Here is a 25,013-nt window from a genome sequence, read left to right on the forward strand (position 1 = left end):
GGGGGGAGGAGGGAATGGGGGCAGGGGCAAAAAACTATATATATTTTTAGTATCTTTATTTTCTTGCTGGTTTCATTTATTTATTTACCTATTTTTAACTGAAGTATTCCAAACATTTAACATTGTATAAATGTAGGGTCTGTAACATGTTAATTTGATACATTTGTATATTATCTGATTGCCATTGTAGCAAAAACTGGCACCTCTATTATGTTCCGTAAATTAATCCCTTCTTTTTAGTGGTTAGAATAATCGAGTTGCAATTTCTCAGCAAGTTTGGTGCTTGTCATACAGTTTTGTCGTCTATATTCATGACACGGTGCATTCGATCTCTAGGGCTTATTTACTGCTGGTTGCAACTTTGTTATCTTGTGTGTGTTTTAGTTTTTTTGTTTTTTTTTTACTTTTTATTGAAGTACTGTCAGTTTACCATGAGTGATTATTTCTGGTATACCGCACGAGAAACCGTACTTCTGATGGAGCAAATTTTGACTTCCTTGGCTCAGAGGAGCCAAAAAAGGAAACAGAGGACAACAGTCAGCTCAGAATGATGTAAACATGGAAGGAAAAAGAAATAGTTCTGCGTATTAGGGGAAAACAAGTTTTCCCATGAAGGGAAAACTTAGAGACTGCTCTGGCTGTCTCCAGAGCGGGCCCACATTCTAGTCTGGACGAGAAGGTGAATTTAACGTTCATACTCAGATGCATAAAGGTGTATAATTCTTGCATCAAGGTTATTCACTTACATGTTGAGTTTCAACATAAGTGAAATGAGTAGAACTCTGTCCGGTCAGTGCATTTTACTAGGAACTAGTGTTTCTGCACAAGTGAGAAAGCCAGGCTGGACGTCCGCCTCTTTTGCAGGTAACATGGGAGGTAATTACTGCTGGGAATGAGGATTTTTTTTTTTTTTTTTTTTTTTTTTTTTTGGTTTAGGGCCAGTCTGGCCTGGGTTTATTTGTCTGTTTCATCTTAGTATATGATGGGTTCATTTCTGGTACACGGCATAGTGATTCAGTTATACGTATATATATATTCTTTTTCCTATTCGTTTTCATTATAGGTTATGACAAGATATTGAATGTAGTTCCCTGTGCTCTACAGGAGGACCCTGTTGTTTATCTGTTTTCTGTATAGTAGTGTGTACCTGCAAATCCCGAAATCCCAAATAAAATACTTAGGAATAAACCCAATGAAGGAGGCTATGGGATGGGGGGTCGGGGGGCGTGGTATGGCGTGGACGAATATTTTTAAAGGCAGTAATAGCAGATACTGACTTTACGTCCTTTTATTATGAAAGTTGAAGTGGAGAGACAAATGGGCTGTGTATGGGATGACAGAGCCAGAGGCAGCTTGTTTTCTCTTTCCTGGGACCAGGAGAGCCCTGCACGGGTGTAACTTCCCACCCACAAGGCCAAGGAGCCACGCTGTGACCAGCAACGACACACAGCGTCCACTGGAGGCCAGCACCCAGTGCAAGAGGGCGCGCCCCACACTGAGCCTCCACAAACACTGCGACCCTCCCTCGGGTACCCCGTGCCCCTTCCCCAGAGCACCAGTCACTGCCGGCCCAACACACCTCCCCACGGGATGCCAGGACCCCAGGCAACACCTGCCCCACTGCCTGACTGTCCCAGGCTGCCCGGTGCGACCCTGGGCTGTCTACCTGGGAGTTCCACAAAAGAATAACCAGAAAATGACTGCCAGCATGCCGTTCAGAGAGAAAAGGAAGTTGGCAATTTTCAGACTTTTTTCTGGGTACATATGCATTCTGTGTGGAAAATGTAAAAAGACGTGGCATGTAGACATACGAGGTCTAACACTAAGCTCATCTTCAGGGAAGATCTCAGTAACTCTCCTCTTTGCTGTCAACTCAGAATTTAAAGCTAGAGTTACAAAACAAACAAAAATCAATGTCCTCAACGCCCATTTCTTGGAAAGTGACACAGGTATGTAAGTGGTACAGAAGTGGCTTTAAGGATGACCCGTTTAGACCCTGGATTACTCCCAACAGTGAACATCGAAAACTGGAAAAGGCACTGCTGTTGTTCACAGTGTACGTACCTAAATCATACATCCACCTATGCACCTGTACGCATGCAAAGCATTGCATACCATACAGAAAACACATTACATCAAAAAGCAATATAATGTTCTATATATGCATCGTTATACAATAATAATATATAGTAACTTGTAACACTCAAAATCTCTATATTTAAAAAATATATTAATATATCATACATTGTAACGTACGAATATCACATGATATATACCCTACATTTCAGTTTATATTTTAATACACGTGTATTTCAGTGCGAACCTCAACTCTTAATACCTTGGCCAAGAGCTTCTTAACTTTGACAATTTTCGTATGTAACTGAATTATCCTCCATTTTTCTCCCTACGCAGAACCAGTATCTTTTTCTCAGCACTTTAGCTAATGGGAGTCACAGAAATGAAAGGAAAAAATTCTAATAAAAGTGCCGTATTTTATTTTTAGTAGTTCTACAGTGTAGAAAACTTTAAATCCTCTCTGAAGTTTAAGAAAGGTCTTGCAGTGGCCTTCCCTGACTTCACGTCCCTACGATGTCTTCTTTTTTGGGTTCTGAACAAGCAGAGTTGATACTTTGCACCAAAAAAAAAAAAAAAAAAAAAAAAAGGGCAGTGTATTCACCCTCCTTGTTCTAAGGACATTCAATGACTCTGTAGATAAGTTTAAAAAATTCATATATCCTTGAGGAAGCTCTTCCCATGACAGAATGAAGGAGATGTATTTTAAGTGGGGAGAGAAGGAACTGCAAGCCACCAATGTCATAAAATTATGTAAATATCTGTTAAAATTCAGGCACAGTGAATGAACAGTCTGGATTAATGCACAACACATTCTGAAGGTCTCTTTGGCAGGTAGGGGAGAAAACATCTCTTTCCTTCCTCCTAGGTTCACAGCCCATCTCTGAAGCCCTTCACTGGTAGGATTTATGGCTAGTCCTTTGTAAACTGAGAAATGCCTAGAGAGTAAGTTTCCATGGAAAGGCAGGGCCAAGACGTGGCTGTCAGACGGTTTTCTCACACTCACAAATTCACTCCAGCTGAAGCCTGCATCCTAAGCATGGGTGTCGATAAGAAAAGACGTGGGAGTGGCTGTACGTCCATCACTCCCCCACCCCCAATTCAGACCTGGTTTAGCCTTTTCCAAGGAGGAAAATCAGAAAATTAGCAGGTTTTGAATAGGAAATTCCCCCTGGAGCATCTTTCTTTTACTTTTTTCATTAACATTCAACTGTACCTGAAATCATCCTATTTTGCTTGTTTGCCTGCCAGTCGACTCAGCTCATCTCCCCTGCAGGAGGAATTTGTTTTTGTTTCCATGACCTAGCCTGACCCTCCACCCAACAAGTGACCTCAGCATTTGATTCCCATTTTTTTCTGATTAGCAACTCACCTCTAGATTCTGATGCTTGCTGCTTTTATATTTTCCAACATAACTAACATTTGCACTACTTACAATAGCCAAGACATGGGAGCAACCTAAATGCCCATCAACAGATGACTGGATAAAGAAGTTATGGTATATCTGTACAATGGAATACTACACAGCCATAAAAAAGAATGAAATAATGCCATTTGCAGCAACATGGATGGACCTCGAGATTATCATACTAAGTGAAGCAAGTCAGACAAAGACAAAAACCATCTGATATCACTTACATGTGGAATCTAAAAAAAAAAAAAAAAAGGATACAAATGAACTTATCTACAAACCAGAAATAGACTCTCAGATATAGAAAACAAACTATGGTTACCAAAGGGGAAGGAGAGGGAGGGATAAATTAGGAGTTTGGGATTAGCAGATAAACACTACTAAATATAAAATAGGTGAAAAATAAGGACCTACTGTACAGCACAGGGAATTATATTCAATATCTTGTAATAACCCATGATGGAAAAAAAAACCTGAAAAAGAATATATATATATAAAGCTGAATAATTTGCTGTACACCTGAAACTAACACATTGTAAATCAACTATATTTCAATAGAACTTTTTTTTAAATAACTACCACTGTCCATGTGCCAAGCATTATTCTAACTGCTTTACAGCTATTAGCTGCTTTTATCCTTCAAACACCCCCCAGGATGCAGCACCACCAGTTCACATTTGAAGACACTTAAGAGCAAGAATGCAAAGACTCGCCCCAATTCACACATCTAGGCGAGGGCCACAGGAGAGTTGACATCTGTGATCTGGAGAACTGAGAGTCCCAAGAACTTTCCATGCCTTCACCCCTGAGCCTGTGAATATGGCAACAGGGACTCTGCAGAAATAATTAAGATTACTAATGAGTCGACCCTAACTAAAATAGGGAGCTGATCAAGGTAGTCTCCAGGTAGGTTCAATGCGGTCACACAAGTCCTTACAAGCAGAGATAGAAGAGGAAGTCAGAGACATTCAAAGTACAGGAAGGATTTGGTATGACACTGCTAGCTTTGACGATGACGGAGCTTGAGCCGAGGACTGTAGGTACCCTGTAGAAGACACTGACCCCTGACAGGAAGCCCACAAAGTACCAGGGGCCTCAGCCCTACTCTCCCATGGACATGAATTCTACCAATAAAACCTGCATGAGATGAGCAGCAGAAGCTCGCCTAGTGCCCGCAGGGAAGCCCGCCTAACACCTTGACTTCAGATGTGTGAGACCCAGCCGAGCCCACCAGGACTTCTGAACTTCAGAGCTATGGGATAATCAGCTGAGGCTGCTGGATTTGTGGTCATCTGTTATATGACGGCAGCAGTAGAAACCAGACACAAAATGTAAGCAAATCAGAAGCAGAAGTTTGGGGTGCTTCTACAACCCACACCTGGATACTGAGACAGACAACTTGAGGGCTCCTGGTACTCAGCTCTTACCTCTTCATCTTTGCCAAAACATCCAGTACCCCCCTGTATTCATCTCCTCATCCCCAAGCATGTCCCTTCTCCCACATTCTCCATTGCCTAAGCCCAACCCCTTCGGTTAAATGTTTGCAAACGGGGGGGGGGGGGAAACATGGAAATTTCTAACTTCACTTGCTATCTTGCTTCCTTCCGTCACGATTAAGATTAAAACCTCACACTCCATCATCTTGTCTCCTTAGCCCCTCTGTCCTTGATATTTCCCAAAATTGATAGATTCTGCTATGAATTTTTATGCTGGTCTTCCAAGTGAATCATAACCCAGCAATTTCCTTGTCTGGGCATCTCTCGCTTTATTCCTTCTGCTTTCATTTCTTCTACACTTCTGTGAACGCAACAGAAGTATTTGAGATAAATATATATGAGCTGGAGAGATACGGATTAAACGTATGTGTCTTATTTCTATAGCAGATGTCAGCTGACTTAGAATAAAATTCAAGCTCCTTACCACGACCTCCACGGACCCTCATAAACCAGTACCCGTGACCTCACGGATGATGACCCACTCCATCATGCTTCCCACGTTCGCCTTCATCCACTGCTAACCAAACTACAGCAGCATCCAATGCCCGTTTGTTGAATCGACTTGCTTACCTAGGATGGGCGACACTGGGATTGTCACCCCTCCCAGGGGCTCTGTCGGTCTTAAGAGATTCTTTCATTTTCATAACTTGGTCAAGGAGGAAATGGCCACCCTTTGGGCCAACAATTCTATGAACCCCAGTCACCTGGCATATAATATTTGAGAACCAGGAGAGTTTTTGTAAGGCTTTTGGGTTATCTCAGCTTACTAACAGAATCTTAAAGATACACATCACTACCTATAAAACAGATAAACCACAGGGTCCTACTGTACAGCACAGGGACCTATATTCAATATCCTGTAATAAACCATAGTGGAAAAGAATATGAAAAATAATATATATATGTACAACTGAATCACTTGGCCGTGCACCAGAAATTAACACAACACTGTAGATCAAATATTTTATACTTAAATTAAAAAAAAATAAAGTAAAATTAATGGATTTAATAAATGAAAAAAAAGAAGAATCTTAACAAAGGAAATTTTGGGGGGGGAAAAAAGAAGACAGAACACCTGCAGAAGCAGTGAACCCATGAAATACACAGTAGGCACTAGTCTCACACTGAAACTTTAATAGCAAATACACAGCCACATCTCAAGGAAACTATCAGTCCCTCGTAACCAGGGTTATGTCTCCACATGGGTGTTCCTGGGACTTGGTCCAGAGACCTTGGTCACATGAGTTTTCTGTCTGGGGGCTAAGGTGAGATGGTATACAGATGACGACGCAAATTACTGTCGAAAGACAGTGTCCAAGTGCCCTGGCGTTACAGTTTAGTATCTCATGAAACCTGAACAAGAACTGTTTCCACCTGTAAAACGTGCTCCTTTTGTTGCAGCGTTCATAATATTCAGTACTTGGGCACTATGTATCCGAGCACCCATGCGTCTCACAGCCAATCTCATCACATCGGGTAACATCCCTAACGTTCGTTGGGAATCTGCAAATAGTGAGAGCAAGGTAAGGTGTGAACAAACTACAAAAGCTCGTTAACTAGCCTCCACCTACCTGGCTCCCCAGGGGTTAATGTTTGCTCTCTCTGTTAAACTCTGGATGCAGGAACAAAATCGAGTTTCCGACCCCCTGGAAGAAGACGCTTGTGGGACAGGATAACTCTGTCAACGTATGACCAATCCCAAGACCCACTCTGAGGACCCAGACTACCGAATTTTGGTTTGTTATCTTCCAGCTGGCCCTACAGGTAGACTTGCTACAACACCTATGTCACTAGCTCAGAGAGGAATCAACTGAGTATCTCAATTAAGTGTTGACCAACGTACCAAATGACACTGGGGGCCAGTCTACGAGTAACTGGCTAACGGACTTCCAGATGAAAGGAAACCTAACTGTAAGGTGTGATAACGGACGAGAGCCGTGACTGGGAACCATACATAAGGTTAGGGAAATTGACAACACTTGAATACAGAATGTGGACAAGATCATAGTGTTGTCTCACAGTCAAGTTTCTTGACTTTGACCGTTGTATCCTAGTTAGGCAGAAAGATGTCTCTGTTCTTCAAAAAAAAATACACACTGAAATATTTAGGGGTCAAAGATCACGTAACTTACTCTCAGATGATCAGGGAAAAAAGTGGAGGAGAGAGAGAGGGGAAAATAAAAACTGAGCCAACTGTACACAACTGGTGAATGTATATAAAATGTGCACAGGAGCAGAGTGTGTGCTTAGCATGCATGAAGTCCTGGGTTCAATAAACGGAGGTAAAGGGGGTAATTCGGTTTATTTTATTTATAGTAATGTGTGTCTCTTAATCCCCAACACCTAATTTTCACTTTCACTTTAAAAATATATATATATATATTTGCAGTGGACACATGCTCACATAAAAAGGGACCAAAAGGATGTAATACAGTATTGATTTTGTGAAATCTAAATATCTGAATTCTGGCTTCCCAGTTTTGACCAGTTCTTCCAGTTTCTGTACTCAAGTGGTCCAGTGAATAGAGATTTGCAGACCATCTGTGTTTCACAAGCACTGATACCCACTTGAAACAAAAATATTCCGAGGTTAGAAAAAAAACAACGCCGCCAAAGTTTTTCTTTTAACTTAAGCTCTCTGCCCAGGGATTCACCAGCCACACGTCATGTTTAGGAGATTATCTCTGACTTATCCTTTCTCATTCTTCCTCCTCGGCCCCTTTTTCATCACCAACACCACGGTGCTGTGGATTCGAGAATTATTTGAATTCAAATCCATTGTCTTGTTTTGCTTTTGCGAGTCTGTCTTGTGAAAGTTTAGTCATGATGCAGCACGTACCTCGGTGTTGTATTTGTTGTGTCCTGACTTCCCAGCACATCACTGAAACGTGGCTGTGAGATTTTCCTCTGCTAGGGCGCCTTTCAATCTTCCATGCCCTCGGGATCCAGACTGAATGTGAAGATGCCTCCGTAGGAACAGGGCAATCAAGTTGTCTCCCGAGTTGGATAGAAAACGCTCTTACACTGCTGCCTCAATTCAAGAATTGCAAAGGAATAAATACACAATAAATGGTTTTGTAGTGCCAAGAGGCTGAGACAGCCAGTAGAAATGGGAAATAATTTTTATCATACCAAAATTGACACAGAAGAATTCCTATAGTTTAAAGAATGTGGCTTTGGAGATATAACAGGTCCTAAATATGTTTCTCCTAAAATTTACCTCATTCTACTTCACAATATCTTACAAAGAAGATTCACAGGTTTGAGGCTTCCTTGGAGGAAAAATATAACACCATAAATTAAAAGGACTGCTAACATTTTGTAAATTGAGTCTAAACATTCATACTTTTATCTTGCATTTTTATTACATAGGGTTCCATCAACATTAACGCAGTAAATCAGACCACTGGAAAAAATCAGACCTTCCAGGGAAGGGATAAATTTGGGAGTTTGAGATTTACAAATATTAGCTACTATATATAAAAATAGATTTTAAAAAACAGTTTCTTCTGTATAGCACAGGGAACTATGTTCAGTATCTTGTAATAAGCTTTAATGAAAAAATTATGAAAATGAATATATGCATCTATGTGCATGACTGGGACATTGTGTTGTGCACCAGAAATGAACACACTGTAAATGGCAGTACTTCAATTAAAAAAAAAAAAAATCAGACCTTCCAGATGCATAATGCTTAATCAAGAGCTGACTAGGTTATTCAGTATCTTGCAATAACCTTTAATGAAGAAGAATATCAAGTGATACTTCCTTTGGCAAAAAGGGAAAAAAAAAAAGCTTATTAAGTTGAAATGACTGTTAAGACCACAACTCCTCACTGTAAGAGAGAACACATACAGATGATCACCTTTTGTCTTAAAACTTCTTCCCTCACACAATGAAATGGGCCCTTGCCCTGCCAATAAATTAGATCGGGGTGAATACTGCGACTAAAATTGGGCCAATTAGATTCCTCCTTCTGAGGACAGGAGTCTGGATCTGAAAGTACCCCATCCATGTAATTTGGTGCAGACACTATGAAAACAGTATGGAGGTTCCTTAAAAACAAAATAGTTACCCTATGAGCCAGCAATCCCACTCCTGGGCCTATATCCGGAGAAAATTCTAATTGTAAAAGACACATGCACTCCAGTGTTCACAGCAGCACTATTTACAACAGCCAAGACATGGAAACAATCTAGGTGTCCACTGACAGATGACTGGATAAAGAAGATGTCTTGCAGTGTGTGTGTATGTGTGTGTGTGTATATATATATATATATATATATATATATATATATATATATATATATATATATATATATATATATAACATACAGCGGAATTATATACCAATATATGGTGGAATACTACTCGGCCATTAAAAAGGATGAAATTTTTGCCATTTGCAGCAAGAAGGATGGACCTAGAGATCATCATACTAAGTGAAATAAGTCAGAGGAAGACAAAGATCATATGATATCACTCACACATGGATCTAAAAAAAAATGACATGAATGAACTTATTTACAAAACAGAAACAGACTCACAGACGTAGAAAGCAAACTTATGTTTACCAAGGGGGAGGAGTGGGGAAGGGATAAACTAGGAGTTTGGGATTAGCAGATATAAACTACTAGATACAAAATAAAAAACAAGGTCCTACTGTATAGCACAGGGAACTACATTCAATATCTTGCAATAACCTATAATGAAATTATAACTGAGCAGGACCCTGGGGGGCCTTCCAGGGACAGACTCCTTCCTCATATCCTCTGCTGTAGCTCCTGAGTTTATTATCTCCTGAGTTTATATCTCCTGAGTTTTCCAGATGCTAAAAATCACCACCAAAGGGAAGGAATTAAGTACTTGAATAATGGAGAACACGTGGCCCCAAGACCTTCGGGTGACTAGAGGTTGACGGTTTTGACCACCCTCTTACCTCCACATCAACCATCAACCAATCAGAAAATTGTGCACGAACTGATCACATATCCTGAGACAGCCCCCACCCCCAGCCCCTCACCTGGCCTTTAAATATGCTTTGCCGAAACCCACCAGGGAGTTCAGGGCTTCCTTGAGCCTCAGCCACGCCTTTCTCCTTGCTCAGCCCCGCAATAAACACGTGTCTGCTCCAAAGTCTGACGTTTCAGTTTGTTTGGTCTCACAGTGCATCATCACACACTGGCACGAACTTGCTTTCGACAATGAAAAGAATATTCAGTATCTTGTAATAACCTTTAATGGAAAAGAATATGAAACTGAAGGTATGTATGTATAGGCATGTCCGGGACATTGTGCTGTGCACCAGAAATTGACACATTGTAACTGACTGTACTTTGATATAAATAAATGAATGAATGAATGAATGAATATGAAAAAGAATATATAGATGTATGACTGAATCACTCTACTGTGCTTCGGAAACTAACACAACATTGCAAATCAACTATATGTCAGTAAAAAAAAAAAAAATTAAGCTTTAAAAATTTTAAAAATGAAAGTATCCCGTGGAATCTGAAACGGTTTCTTGACACAGGTGACATTAACCTGGCAGCTAAATGGAGCACGACAAACTGCAGCAAAGTAAGAATGCAGTCCTGGGAAAAGGTAAAGTTTTCAAGAAAAGGTAAAATTGTGATTCTTGCAGATACAAAATGAATATATGTTAGATTTCATTTTATTCATTTGACATGAGACATACAGGCAGATGTTACCATCTGTGGAAAGGGAAAATCAACAATGCATATGAACTAAAAAGAACTGAATTTCAAATGAAGCAAACTTTTCTTTCATTGGGAGGAGGGAAGTCTACCCCAGTCTACAGAGTCTGCATATCCATCCGTTAGCTGCAATTTAAACACAGACACAAAACATCTAAAGGACAATAAACAGGGGTGCTAGACATCAGCCTATTCTGAGGGCTACAGGAAATGCAGGGATTTTTATGGAAGTACATCTGGTATCCTTCTACATTTTAACACATCACCACCCTCCTCCTGGACGGAGCACAATTTGCCCCCGCCCGCCAAAAAAAAAGTGTCTCTTTGGCATGAGGATTAATTTAGGCTGATTATTTTTAAGAAACAGAAGATTCAGGAAGTCTTTCCTTTTTACCTCCCCTTAGCCGCCTAAAGAATTTACACAGAGGGCTTGTTCCTCAAATAGAGCATCCGCAGAGATGTCTGCAAAGAATATGGACCGGGTGTGGTGGGGGAAACACAGCAGGGTCTGGAGATCAGAATCCACCGTGTGTCCCACTCTCTGCACTGGCCCTGCAACATGTGTTTACAAACATTTGCTTTCTATCAGCATATCAACGGCCTTCCTCTCCTTTGAAGTCTCAAACCGCTACCGCCAACATGCTCTTTTGTCTTTATAGCTGAAGATGAGGGTCCCGTCAGTCTGCTGAGTGACTCAAGTTTTCCTGAATCTCACCCACATACACAGGTGACTAGTTCTGTGTGCTTTCCTCCTGTTCATGTGCCTCATGTCCATTTAACTCTTAGACCAGCCCAAAGACCTTCGAAGGGCAGACGAAATATGTCTTCCTCCCTGACACCCCTGAATCCTACACGTTTCAATCTGACCTCTTATATGGGATCCACACTGAATGCCACTGATTCATGCAGCCTTATTTGATCCCCTCAACCAGGAAGGCATTCTGACCCCTTCCACAGCCCCACAGACGTCTATCTGAAATTCTCTGCCGTACTTACCACGCAGTAATTTGAATCATATGACTCGTGAAGTCTACTTTTGTATCCTTTCGGTCTACACCAAGTCTATAGCAACGGGTTTACATAATGGACACTGTAACCGAGCAGGACCGTATTGTCATCGGCGACCATACGGTATTTGTAACTTCTTAACTGTGTAATAGTTTAAATGGCTTTTCTCATGCTTTTGCTGACCGGGATTGGGCTGGAGAGGAGGGGAAATTTGGGTGATCTGCACACCCCCCCCCCACTTGGCTCCCAGCACCTCAGAGACAGCAGTCAGATGTTTTGTGCATCTTGTTCACCACTCGCCAACTGCGCATGTCTGCAGTAAGTTTTAGCCCCTTATGATTTCTTCGCATTCTGTTGTCCCAGCCTGTGCAACCACCGAAGCAAGAGGTCTCAGGAAGGTCTCAGCCTGCTTAAAATGCCAGAAGCATTTATCAACCTGACTTTAAACTGCACACGTTTTTCTCTAGAGCCCTTTTCCGCAGACCCCTTTCCTAAGCACCTTTGTTCTAGGCACAAGAATATCAGAAGAGTTCCAAAGCCAGAGGTGGACATCACACCCAGAAGGAAGGGGACCGTTGCATCCACAAAACCAAGGACAACTTTGCAACAAGTTGTTCCCCTGTATGGCATCTCTTTGGAAACCAGCCCTGCCCCTTGGCAGGGAAAAAGCAAAACTTCTTACAGAGCAAAGGCATTGAATTGCAAATGAAGGAAAGTACTTTTTGGAGAGGAGGTGGTCGGTTAAAACGAGGCATTTTGCAAATCAATCAGTTACCTCCAATTTACAAAGAGGTGGAAAATAGCTCAAAGACAATGAACAGCGGCCTGGAGGGGAGCAGGGCAGCTATAATGCAGGTTTTCATTAAAGTGCAATTTTTTTTTCCCCTACAAGACCACGCAGGGAGAGGGAGGAAAACCTAATGTGTGTTTTCTCATATCTTTGGTGGGCACTCCATCTTTTCATTCCTCCAGAGGCCCTGCTCCACATCCCCCTCCAAGTGTTTGAAGAATGCTGTGGTATCCTTGCAATAAATTCTGTTCATTTTGTTGAGCCTGTGTAAGAGGAATTCTATTGTTTGCAAACAAAAGTGCCTTTGATAAGACAACATTCATGCCCTTGGGTGGGGGTGGGGGAAGAAAGCTAAAATTTGCTGCTGAAACTCTGAACCCTTGATTTGTTTCCTTTTTCAAGATTGTTTTGGTCAAAGCAAGACCTAGGGTCCCCTGGATAGAGACAGCCACATATGTCCACACACTTCTCAAACACCCTGATGCTGGCATGTGGTCCAGAAAAAACACACAATAAAATAAATAGTGGAAAGAAGGCAGTGGTCTTGGATGACTGTCCTTGGAACAAGTGGCTGGGATCATATCATCCTCATCATGACAAGGGACTCTCTTATTGAAAAGCAGAGGGTCTGGTAACACATAGCCAGCATTTCTACTCAGCAACCATGGATGTACATGCAGGGAGCATCTGCCCCACCCCACCTGGCATTCCCACTCTGTCAGTTCCATCCTGGAGGGCTCTCTACCTGCCCCCCAAAGGCATCAGTGTCCAACCCAGCCTCTACTCCCAGCCCCAGGGTCTGGCCTGCAGGAAAACCCTCACTCCCTTCCAGCTTACCTCCTAGGAGCCCAGCCTGGCCCAGGATATCTGCTACTCCTTTTCCAGCTAAAATCGATATTCTTTTGTCTTTATTTCACCTGGAATGACTCTGGGCCCTACGTGGGAACTTCGTCACAGTCGCTAGGATCCCTCAGAGATGACCTTGTTTTGTGGATGTATGGGACCCAACAAACTCCCATGAGATTATAGTACACAAACTGTCATTCAGACTCAATCTGTCCATCAAAGTCACTGCCGTTGTATGGAAAAAAAGAAAAATCCATTTTCACCATACCATGGAAAGAGATTTCTACCCAAGCTCCAGATAAAATGCCATTTCTCACCCTATTGCCTGTAGAACACTTCCTTTTTACCACGGATTTCAAATTTTAAACGTCCGTTAATTTCATTTTGCTTCAGAGTGCTCTTGGTTTCTCATTTCTTACTAATAATTCATTTGCTTTCAAAGAATGATTTAGCTACCTTTATTCTTTTCTCATACACACGCTAGATGAAAATTAACGAGACTAAAGCAGATGAAATGGGTTTTTGTTAAGAGAATTATAAGTGCTTAAGTGACCCTGATTTTTATATCTTCTCCGTAACAAGGAGCTCAATAGGGAATGTTGAACAAAAGGTCTCCACGTCTGAGCAGTGTTAACACTCCTGTTCAGTTTCCTAGACTCAGAGCTGGGAGTTTCCCAACAAATAAATAACTGTATGGCCTTCGAAACTTTTACTTTTCCTTAGTTATGAGCCCTTTTTTGCAAGTAAAATTTAACAAAAAACTTAGTTTCAGTGTGGTCAAGACAGACTCACCAGGAATCACTGTAATATTAAGGAAAAGAAAAAAGTCCATATATGGCAAAGAGGGAAAATCTTACAAATTTTTTTCCTACAAGAACAAGTTTATACTGTGTAGCACAGGGAACCATATTCCATATCTCATAGTAACCTACGGTGAAGAATACGAGAATGAATGTACGTGTGTTCCTATGTGACTGAAGCACTGTACTGTACACCAGAAATTGACACACATCGTAAACTGACTGCACTTCAAAAAAAATACATTAAAAATTTGTTTTTCTTGTAAGGGTTGAGTTTTAAAAAACAGTTTCCTAGAGGAGGGTATAGCTCAGGGGTAGAGCACATGCTTAGCATGCACAAGGTCCTGGGTTCAATCCCCAGTACCTCCACTTAAAAAAAATTTTATTAAAAATACATAAATAAACTTAATTACCTACCCCCCAAAAAACAAACAAACAAACATCTTCGTCATGAATCTGAATCCAAAAAATGTCTGTTTCCACAACTAGACTGACAAAGATGAAAAAGCCTGGCACTACCTAGTATCAGTATGCACTGTCAACAAATGCATCAAAGAACAGTTGGAAACAGTACCAGCAATCTTCAGTGTGCTTGCCCATCCACTCAGGAAATCCACCTTAGAAACGGGTCCCAGGGGGACAGTCAGACAAACGTTCAGAGACACGCAAACATCCTCCTCCTATTTCTGTGTGAAATAGAAAGAAGTTTAGAGACACTCCAAATATCCATCAACAGGGCTGGCTAAACAAATTATCGTACCGTTTATCAACAAGATACCAAGGACCTACTTAAAATGATAAGAAAGACAAGATGGATAGATGGATGGATGGATGATGGATGGATGTATAGATAGACTGGATGGATGGATGGATAGACAGACAGACAGATAGATAGATAATTGGATGGATGGATGGATAGGTAGACACAGATAGGATGGATAGATAGATAAGATGGATGGATAGATAGGTAGGTAGGTAGATAGATAGATAGATAGACAGATAGATAGATATACATAGAGAAAAACTGCCATTGATTGACTCATCCTTGATCTATTCTCACAGGGGAAGAAACAAAAACTCAAGTTTTATACTCATTAGAGCAGCCTGTGAGCATGGCAAAAATCATGAGTTACATTTTTAATGTGAGGATCACCTGATTTCTCAACTAGTAACTGTCATCGGGATTTGGAGCTGCAAAGTGTCTACCATTCCGGAGAAAGTCAGGTGGAGCCAGATTCCTATTGGTCCTTGGACTCACCTAATTCATCCTCTCTCGATGATGGGTTCTCCACATAATTCACAAGTAGATCTGAGCTTGATAAAGCAGAAGGTGGTGGCATCGTCCCCTTTGCTCTCTCCCATGCCTGGCTTGGAGCCAGCTCAGTAAATTTGTGTTCCACCTAACCCAAGCAACAAGCCTCAGGAGAACAAGGCCAGGGAACCCACTCTCCTCTCTCGTCACAACTGTTTGCACATGCAGGTCTGCATCTGCGTTTTATCAGCACTGGAACTTACAGGATGCTACACAAAACAGAGAAGTTACCAGTGTGGGTCACTGGCCTGCGCTGTGTGCTGCAAATATCTTACTCAGTGCTCTCTTTACAGTGATTTTTTTTCTCTCTCTCTTCTCTCAGTGAACAGATGGATTAGTAACATGAGTTTTTCCCTATAATGTCAAATTGCGTTTGTTCAACAGTTGCGAAACTTGCTGCCGGGGAAACCTGATCAGACAGTTTTGGAGTAAAACCAGATACACGACAACAGGATAAAACTGAGCATCTCTCATTCTGCAACTCAGACCTACGACCAACTTATTATGACTTCGGTACTACTGCCCTGGGAGGGGGGGAAGGGTACAGCTCCGTGGCAGAGCACACACTTAGCATGCATGAGATCCTGGGTTCAAGCCCCAGTACCTCCTCCAGGAATAAACAAACCTAATTACCTCCCCACTGCCAAGAGAAAACAATAAAATAATACAACAATAAAAGTTTTAAAAGAAATTAATAGTTCTATAACCACAGTAAAACTTCTCTAAAATGCATTCAATTTAATCGTGTTATCCGATCCATCAACAGAGACTATTCCTTCTGGAAAATATTCTGGATAATTTGCTATCATGCTGAACTCTCGTGGGGGCAAATAGGCCAGCCTCTAGGCTATGAAAAAATAAATATGAATATAAATACATATACATGTATCTTCACAGATACACAGACATATTTTCCTATTATACTTATATAGTGTTTCATGTATTATGTATAGTTAGTTTATAATTAATTAAAATACGCATAATTTGTTTGACGAACACAAACTCCCTTTTCCAGATTATAGGCACCATCCCATTCTCCTATCCAGAACAATATTCCTAGTACCTCCTTGGCCTAGGACCTCGAGGGTACAGAAAGCTGACAGAAGCACGTTCTTTTTTACCCCTTGTCCACATGGACCTCACCTTACACCTCTCAATAAATCCCACTCCCCTGAGCTACTGGATAGAGAAATTTAACCACTTTCCGAATGATGCAACTCAAAAGATGATGGGTATTCTGAAAATGCTGTGCTTATATTAAATACACCTTCCCCTTTTCCTATTCAGTGTGAAATCAGTCATTAGCAAATTCCAGGGCTGTGTGTGGCGAGGCCAGATAACACACCTCAGGAATTCCAGACAAAGGAGCCTGACATCCTGAGACTTGGTTAAGTTCTCTACCTGTCGAGGGCAAGGACTGTTCTGACTTTGAAAAGCCATGTCAGCTTGTCCCCTCTGAGTTGGGGGGGTGATGAAAGTGTGAGTGTACCCTGCTCACAGGTGGAAATAAGGAACCAAAGCAACGTGAACGCTGGAGTGTTGTGTGACCGCCAAGGGGTCAGGGAAGCCACCACTTTCTTTGTGGGATCCCTTGGAAGAGAAGTATATTTACATTCTGAGTAGAGGGGAAACCAGATCCAAGGCAATGGGGGCTGCAAGCAACTGAGGTCCTTCTGAAACACTGCCTTGCTCCCCAGTGGAAATCAGAACACAGAGGTTGGGCTTTTATTTATTTGCATGCGTTCAGCTGTATTTCACACCTGGAAATGGGTTCATTTCTTTGTCAACAGAAAATGTAAAGAAATTGGGAATGAAAGAAGAAATGTTTTTCGACCTAAATTGAAAAGAAAATCATATTTATGTATTTTAAAAATATTTTATAAATATAAATAAATAAAATCTGTTGCCCCCAAATTACACTTTCATTTATTAAAGAAAAATTCTAAAAATACATATGTAAACATAATCCATGTTGGTCAAGATGAAATTAAAACGTGAGGGCAAAACACAAAGTGTCACTCGTGTATCTTGAAGATCCACCCTCCCGTGCATGGCGCTGGAGGCCTTTGATAATACGGCCCCAACTTACACTTCCAGCCCCACCTACCACTTCTGCCTAATCCTGCTCAACCACGCTGGCCCCACAAAACTTCTCGCAGGTAGCTAAAATCCGCAGTGTACGTTAGTAACTTTACGATTGGCTTTCTCTACTCTCTTTGAATAGAATACTCTTATCAATCTCCACTGTCCGATAAAGCCCAATTGAGCCACAATTTACTCCCTCAATATAATCAGAAATCATCACATTGCTGTCCGTGTTAAAGCACGGTGTCCACCCGGACAAAGTAGCCACCATGATGTTGCCTGTCACTGCACACGTCTGTCCTCCACTAAGTATTGTGACCTTCAGAGGGTAAAGAAGCATTTTATGGTCCCAAGTTGGAGCACAGTATGCAGAACACAGTAGGTGCTCAATTAACACACATGGATGAAGAGAGCTGGGAGGGACAGGATGGAGGTGGCAAAGAGAAAGGAGCCGCATGCATATTCTTTTACGAAAAGCCATGTGATATTTCTGTAACTACGTTTACTTTATCTGCGCACATCCTGCCAGATAAGAAGTTACTCCCTCTGGGTCATTCAGACATTTTCTGAAGCTCTATAACTTTTCAGGTTTTTTCTTTCTCTCCAGTTTATTCTTTTATTTGTCCATATTGGATTTAATCCAAACCTCAGCTGAATTCCCATGGTCTCATGCTCCTAAGAGTCAAACTGAGATTCCACTCCAACAGCAATGACCTAGGCTTTCCTGGTCTGCTTCCTGCACCTGAGTCACTCAGCCTGCTTTGCTAGGAGGGCCAGGAGATCACCTCTTGGGAAAAGTGACAGAAGCACACTGCAGCCAGCACAGTGCTGCAGTCCGCCCTATCTCTGCCAGACGCGGAAGTGGCACTTCTCGTTCCCGACTCGCCCTGATGTCTCCAACTGACTGCCAGGAACCACCGGAGGCGTCCAGACCACACCTGAAACCTCCCTAGTGCAGGGGACTGCAGCCCTAGGAGCTGGAAGGTGGGTGGGAGAAGGGACCTGCTATCTTGGAGTGAAGTACGGTCACGGGATCCCGACACTGCCTTGTTTGTTCCCAAATGCATTTCCTGTTTTGGTGAAGTGCTGCTTTCACACTTCACAGTCACTGACCACGAGGAGAAACACGCAAGAAACCTGAACATCCCTTTATGAAACCTTCACAACCATTACGATCTTCCCTTGGAGCACATATCACCCAGATACCGTCTCCTTTTAAGTTTGACGCTCCTGTCTGGATACGAATCACAGAATAGTGGCTTCTGTCCTACCGTCAGCGTTAATGGGGTGAGTGCTTTTTCCAGGCACCTTCTCTGCTGAGGGCAGGTGGATTAGCCCGGAGCCTTCCTGGTTGACCAGATATCCCCAGAAACGCCTGCCTCCAGGCAGTGATCAGATGTCACTTCACAGGGGTATCGTCAATGCTCATGCACACCTGCGTCACCACATCACAGACTCATCACACAGACAGCGGCACGCCTGAACCTCCAGGACTCTGAGCCCCACCCCATCGGCTCATTTCCTCAGGGAGCACTGCTTAGAGCCTTAGACGGCACTAACACGCCTCAAGGCCACGTCATAGACTTGACTTTAACTAGACAAAGCTACGGCTTCTTCAAACCCCTCCCTTCCCAGTCCAGGCTTTCCCAGCCTTGGCACTTTCCAGCCGCTAGCACTTTGGGGCTGGATAATTCTTTCGTGTGGGGTGGGGGCTGTCCTGGGCACTCTGGGCAACACCCTTGCCCTTGACCCACCGGGTGACAGTACCACCACCTCCCTCCAATGGTAACAACCAAAAATGAGTTCATCACACCTTGCCAAACAGCGTCCCCTGAAAAGCCATGCGGTAACACCTCTCCTCAATGTTCACAGAGAACCACCATCTGGGAAAGGGTCTGGGGCATGAAAATCAGATCGCCTGCAAGTTCCAATGCACTTAGCCGTCGGCCAGAGGACACAATCTCACAGAGCTAGCCTCGAACAGAAGAAAATGAGGTAACAGCTATTCCAGGAAATCATCCTATTCGTGTTATTTTAAGTACATGAGGCCAGCACCTGACCTAATTCAGGCACTTGTGAAAATAGAGCCCACCATCAAATGTGTATTAAAAAAATCTTCAATTATTTACTTTTGAATATGGATGGTCACCTACGAGACACATTTGTAATGGAGATTACCACCCTAAAATGACTTCACTTACCCTATGACTTCTTACGTGCCAGTATATTTTATCTGGAAATACATTTTTTCTTACCATATATAGCGCCCCAACAGCACACTGCTGTGCTCTTGTGTTGGCGACGTATTATTTGTATACACTGCTTTTTCCTTTTTCTTTTTTTTTTTTTGCAAGAGGGATGTAGTTATATTTATTTATTTAGTTTTTCGATGGAGGACATGGGGACTGACCCCAGGACCTTGTGCACGCGAAGCATGCGCTTTTATTGCTTGAGCTGTACGCTCCCCCTTATCTGTATGCACTTCTTAATGTTTCCCATGCACTTAGACCTTGGTAAGTTTTACAGGTGAAATATTGAAAAGACCATGGGCTTTAAAGCTAGTTTTGTATCCAAACCACACTCCTTCCCTCACAAACACAGCTGTGCTGGAAACCTTATGCAAGCCTTCTGAAGTACGAGCACTTAACCCAGGAAACTATCAGAATATTCTGCTCACCAATTCTAAGCTGTGTGGGGGTTTCTCCAAGCTACCAAGCAACTCTCAGACCCCCAGCTGGGTGTCCTACAATTCAACTGAGTTCTGATACTATCCACGGGAGATACGGTCGCATAAGAGGTTCAGGGCTCAATTCTGCTACACTGTCCCCCACCCTACCCACTCGAAACTTCAGAGGACAAACTGCAAGTCCAGGGTGTCACCTGTGGTTCCGACAAACTGGCAGACCAGAGGTTCCAACAATCCCCTCCCCTGGGTTTGATTAATTGGCCAGAGCAGCCCACAGAAGTCAGAGGAACATTTACTTACGAGATCACAGACTCATGATGAAAGGCGATATCTCGGGAACAGCCAGATGGAAGAGACGCAGAGGGCTCGGACCTTCCAGGCTCTCTCCAGGTCGCCATTCTCCCCAGTTCGCCATGTGTTCACCAACCCAGAAATTCTCCAAAGCCCCTCCTTTTTGGTTTTTTACGGAGGATTCATTACATAGGCCTGACTGACGAAATCACTGGCCACAGAGAACTAATTCAGCCTCCAGCCCCTCTCCCCTCCCACAGGTCCAGGGGTGGGACTGAAAGTTCCCTCTATTATTATTATTATTATTATTATTATTATTATTATTATTATTATTATTCAGGGTTGGCTACCAGCCCCCATCCCTAGGTGCATTTCCAAAGTCACATCATTTACATGAAAACACCTTGATTGCTCTCATCACTTAGGAAATTCCAAAGGTTTCCGGAGCTCAGTCACAGCAAAGACCAGAAATATATTTCTCACTGCAAATCAGTATCAAAACATGCTTGCGGGGTAGGGGGAGGAAAGGTATAGTTCAATGGTAGAATGCATGCCTAGCACTCAAGAGGTCCTGGGTTCAATCCCCAGTACCTCCATTAAAAAAAAAAAATGAACCAAATTACTCACCCCCCCAACAAAATTCAAAAAATAAATTAAATTTAAAAAAAAACATGCTTGCAGGATGATACGTGACTTTTTCTTAACACTGAAGATGCTCACTAAACGTCGGTTTCTGTCCAAGACCCAACCCCAGCACCTACTGATTGGGGAAAATGAATTGTCTGAGATTTCCATAAGTTTGTAGGTTCTAAAAATATATAGTATTATGCCATTTGCAGCAACACGGATGGACCAAGAGACTGTCATATTAAGTGACGTAAGTCAGACAAAGACAAATATCATATGTTATCACTTATAAGTGAAATCTTAAAAAAAAAAAAAGGCACAAATGAATTTATCTACCAAACAGAAACAGACTCACAGACATAGCAAACAAATTTAGGGCTACCAACGGGGAAAGCGGTGTGGGGGAGGGACAAATTAGGAGTGTGGGATTGGCTGATACAAACTACTTTATACAAAATAGATAAACAACAAGGTCCTACTGTATAGCACTGGGAACTACATTCAATGCCTTGTAATAATCTACAATGAAAAAGAATATGAAAAGAAATATATATATATCTATATATCTATATATATAGATATATATCTGATATATATATCAGAATCACTATGCTGCACACCAGAAATTAACACAACATTGTAAACCAACTATACTTCAATAAAAAAAATAGATAAAATAAAAATAAAAAACTTTTTTTATTACAGACGGTATTCTCCCAAGTTTATTGCTAAAATGCTTGGAAACTATATACATGTAGCAAGAATAAAATAAAATTCATCTATCACTTTATCACCCAGAGATAAATCACTATTTAGAGTTGCATGTGGTTTTTATTCTTTCTTTTTTCACTACGCAATTTGGAGACTTTTAAAGAAAAGATTAGAAAATAGAAAATGCTGTCTTTCTTGAAATCAATTCTGACCTTTTATACTTTCCCAGAAGTCTGGAAAAAGCAGTTGAGGAAGGAAGGGGTGCTGAAGGTCGTGGAACTCCCCCACACCCTAATACAGGGGGCAGCAAACTTTCTCTGTACAAAGGGCCAGATAGTAAATAATTTATCCTTAGTGGGTCATAAGGTCTCTGCTGCGAGTACACATCTCTGCTCTGGTGCACAAAAGCACGCACGCATGGACAATACATAAAGGAAACGGGCACCCTCGTGTTCAATAAAACTTTATTTACAGAAGCAGGTGGTGGACAGGATTTCGCCCACGAGCTGTAATTTTCCACTTCCTGCCCTGCCGTGCCAAACGCTGACAAGGACTGACTAGTTAAGAACACTGAAGAAATGAAACAGCCCTTGTATCTAATTGCTAGAACAGTGTCTATTCTGTAATAATAATAATATTAAAGATCATCAAGGTAAAAATCCATCCAAGTACGTGAGTGAACAATCAATTGTGAAAACTCTTTACTGGGGAAAAATACTGACCTTCTGAATTCTTCTCCAATCGAAACGCTGTCACTGCTTTTGCACCACGCTTCACAAAATGTAGTTTTCTTCTGCGGCAACCTGTTCCCTGGAGTATTGATTATATTATAATCTCTCCGATTCAGCGTTTTCTGGCTGCTTCCCAAGTTATAACCATTTCTGCCACGGCATAAATCTCTTCAATAACTTCCCCCAAATCAAGTCCCCTCTGTCTTTTCTGATCAGCCTCCTTCCTTCCTACAAACGCCAGCTTTGATCAGCCACACATGGCTGATGGAATCTGCTTTTAAAAGGACCTTCTGTGACTAGGCAATTTTCTTTAAGGATGATTGCTGAGAAAACCCTCAACAATAATGTTATTTTCTTTGCAAGGTATATTTGGGATGGAGATGGGTTTCTGGTCTGTCTTCCCTCCTTCCTTCCTTCCTTCCTTCTCTCACTCCCTCCTTCCCTCTTTCCTTCCTTCCTCTCTCTTTCCTCCTTCCTTCCTTCCTCTCTTCCTCCCCACCTCCCTTCCTTCTGTTTGAAGTCTTCAATTTGCCACAGCTCACATCATTGAAAAGTCCCTATGCAAACGCATCTTCAGTCCAAGGAACACTGAGTGACCATTCCAGACAATGCTATCGCTGCTTGCGTGTTCCCAGCAGACCCCTCTGGCCCGTTCTGCGTGCCCACCTCTCGATACTTCCATCTGGTTCTGATCAGTGGCCGAGGTGGCAAAAAAGGGTAGCATCTCCATTGTTTAATACAGTCACCTCTGCTCTTGGATCAGCACAGTGTGGACGGGCTCAAAAATACAATTTGTATCTATTCACCAGCATTGATCAGACCCTGGTAAACTGATTCAGAACGATGACACAGAATAATCTGTGAAACAACATGTCGGTGTACGTAACAGCGAAGAGAATGAAACCAAGCTTAGTTACCGTGGCGTGTGTTCAGCTCAGCCCACCTCTGCCGGTTATGATGGGCTGGGGAAGGGAGATGCATTATCTTGGTATTAGGATGTACCGAGACATCATTGGTCCCTTCTGTTGGCTTGAGAGGCTTAAGAAAGGCCCTAGGAGCACTGATGAACTCATCTACAAAACAGAAACAGACTCACAGACATGGTCAACAATCTCATGGTTACTGGGGAAAAAGAGGGTAGGAAGGGATAAATTTGGCAGTTTGAAATTTGCAAATGTTAGCCACTATATACAAAAATAGATTAAAAAACAAATTTCTTCTGCAGAGCACAGGGAACTATACTCAATATCTTACAATAACCTTTAATGAAAAAGAATATGAAAATGAGTATTTGCATGTATGTGCATGACTGGGACACTGTGCTGTACACCAGAGATTGACACACTGTAACTGACTACTTCAATTTAAAAAAATACTAGTAACATAAAAAAAAAAAAGAAAGTTCCTAGAAGGCTTCAGCATAAACGTCCGAGAAGCTTCAACAGGAGGGATTTGCATGTGGAATTAGCAGGAAATGTGCCTGCCTCCAAGCTCACTGCTTTGGAGTGCTGACTGCTTGCAAACGGCAGGTAACTCATATCAAAATGCTTTCCTTGTCCTCAACTTAGTCTCACGTCTCTGCCTGCTTCTGTTCAGGTTGTTAAGGACACTTCACAGTTAACAGTGACAATCTTTCCTTGTATTAGCGATGAAGCCTGAGGCTGTTATCTACATTTTATTTTCCATTCTCCAACTCTGATAAGGCTTCTTGCATATTAATTATCTGACTGGAGGACAATTAAAGAGTTCAGAAGCCAGATGGTTTTGAAGGAAAATAAAATCCATTGTACCCAAATGTGAAAAACAACACTTTAAAACATCTAGAAGAAAATATGTTAAAATGTTGTCATGGCTTTGAATAGCAAAAGTTTTCCTTACCAGGACAAAGAATGCAAATCAACAAGGAAATGATTGATGCATTAATAACCTCAAACTTACAAAATAAATTCTTTGGTCATAAGAAACAAAACATGTAAATATAAACCATGGTTGATTCTAAATTTTTGTCTATAAAACTGATGAAAGTTTTGTAGCAGTAATATATAATTAAGGCACATAGAAAGATACATTATAGGACACCTGTTGTATAAATACATAGTATATAAAATATTTTGTATCAATAATACGTACCTGTGTTTAAAATAAAGCACTCATATCTGTGTTCAAAGTGACATGCACCAGAAAAACCCCTGTAATGGAAGGGAACATGGAAAGAATATTGTATATATATATATACACACATGTAACTGAATCACTTTGCCGTACATCTGAAACTAGCACAACATTATAAATCAACTATACTTTAATAAAAAAAAGAAAAGAAAAGGAAGAAAAAAATGACATGTACAGGAAGGCTCCGTGAAGCATCTCCTATAACAGCAGAAAACTGAAGCCAACTTAATTTTCCATCAGTAGAAAAGTAAAAC

General features: G+C 41.7%; 1 long non-coding RNA gene across 2 annotated transcripts in view; it reads right to left on the reverse strand.

Annotated features, from left to right (window-relative positions):
* The window catches only part of LOC135320457 (uncharacterized), a 33,992-nt gene extending 9,214 nt beyond the window's left edge, over positions 1-24,778 (reverse strand). Inside the window, exons 1-3 of one of the 2 annotated variants that reach the window (XR_010379611.1) lie at positions 24,718-24,778; positions 23,505-23,660; positions 22,579-22,666 (exon numbers count right to left, since the gene is read on the reverse strand). This is a non-coding gene — a long non-coding RNA (uncharacterized LOC135320457). Of the gene's footprint in view, positions 1-22,578; positions 22,667-23,504; positions 23,890-24,717 lie in introns of those variants that run through there. The other variant, XR_010379610.1, reaches the window with a different exon arrangement.
* Between the last annotated feature and the right edge of the window lie 235 nt (positions 24,779-25,013).

The sequence above is a fragment of the Camelus dromedarius genome, chromosome Y (assembly GCF_036321535.1).
Source record: "Camelus dromedarius isolate mCamDro1 chromosome Y, mCamDro1.pat, whole genome shotgun sequence".
Lineage (NCBI taxonomy): Eukaryota > Metazoa > Chordata > Mammalia > Artiodactyla > Camelidae > Camelus > Camelus dromedarius.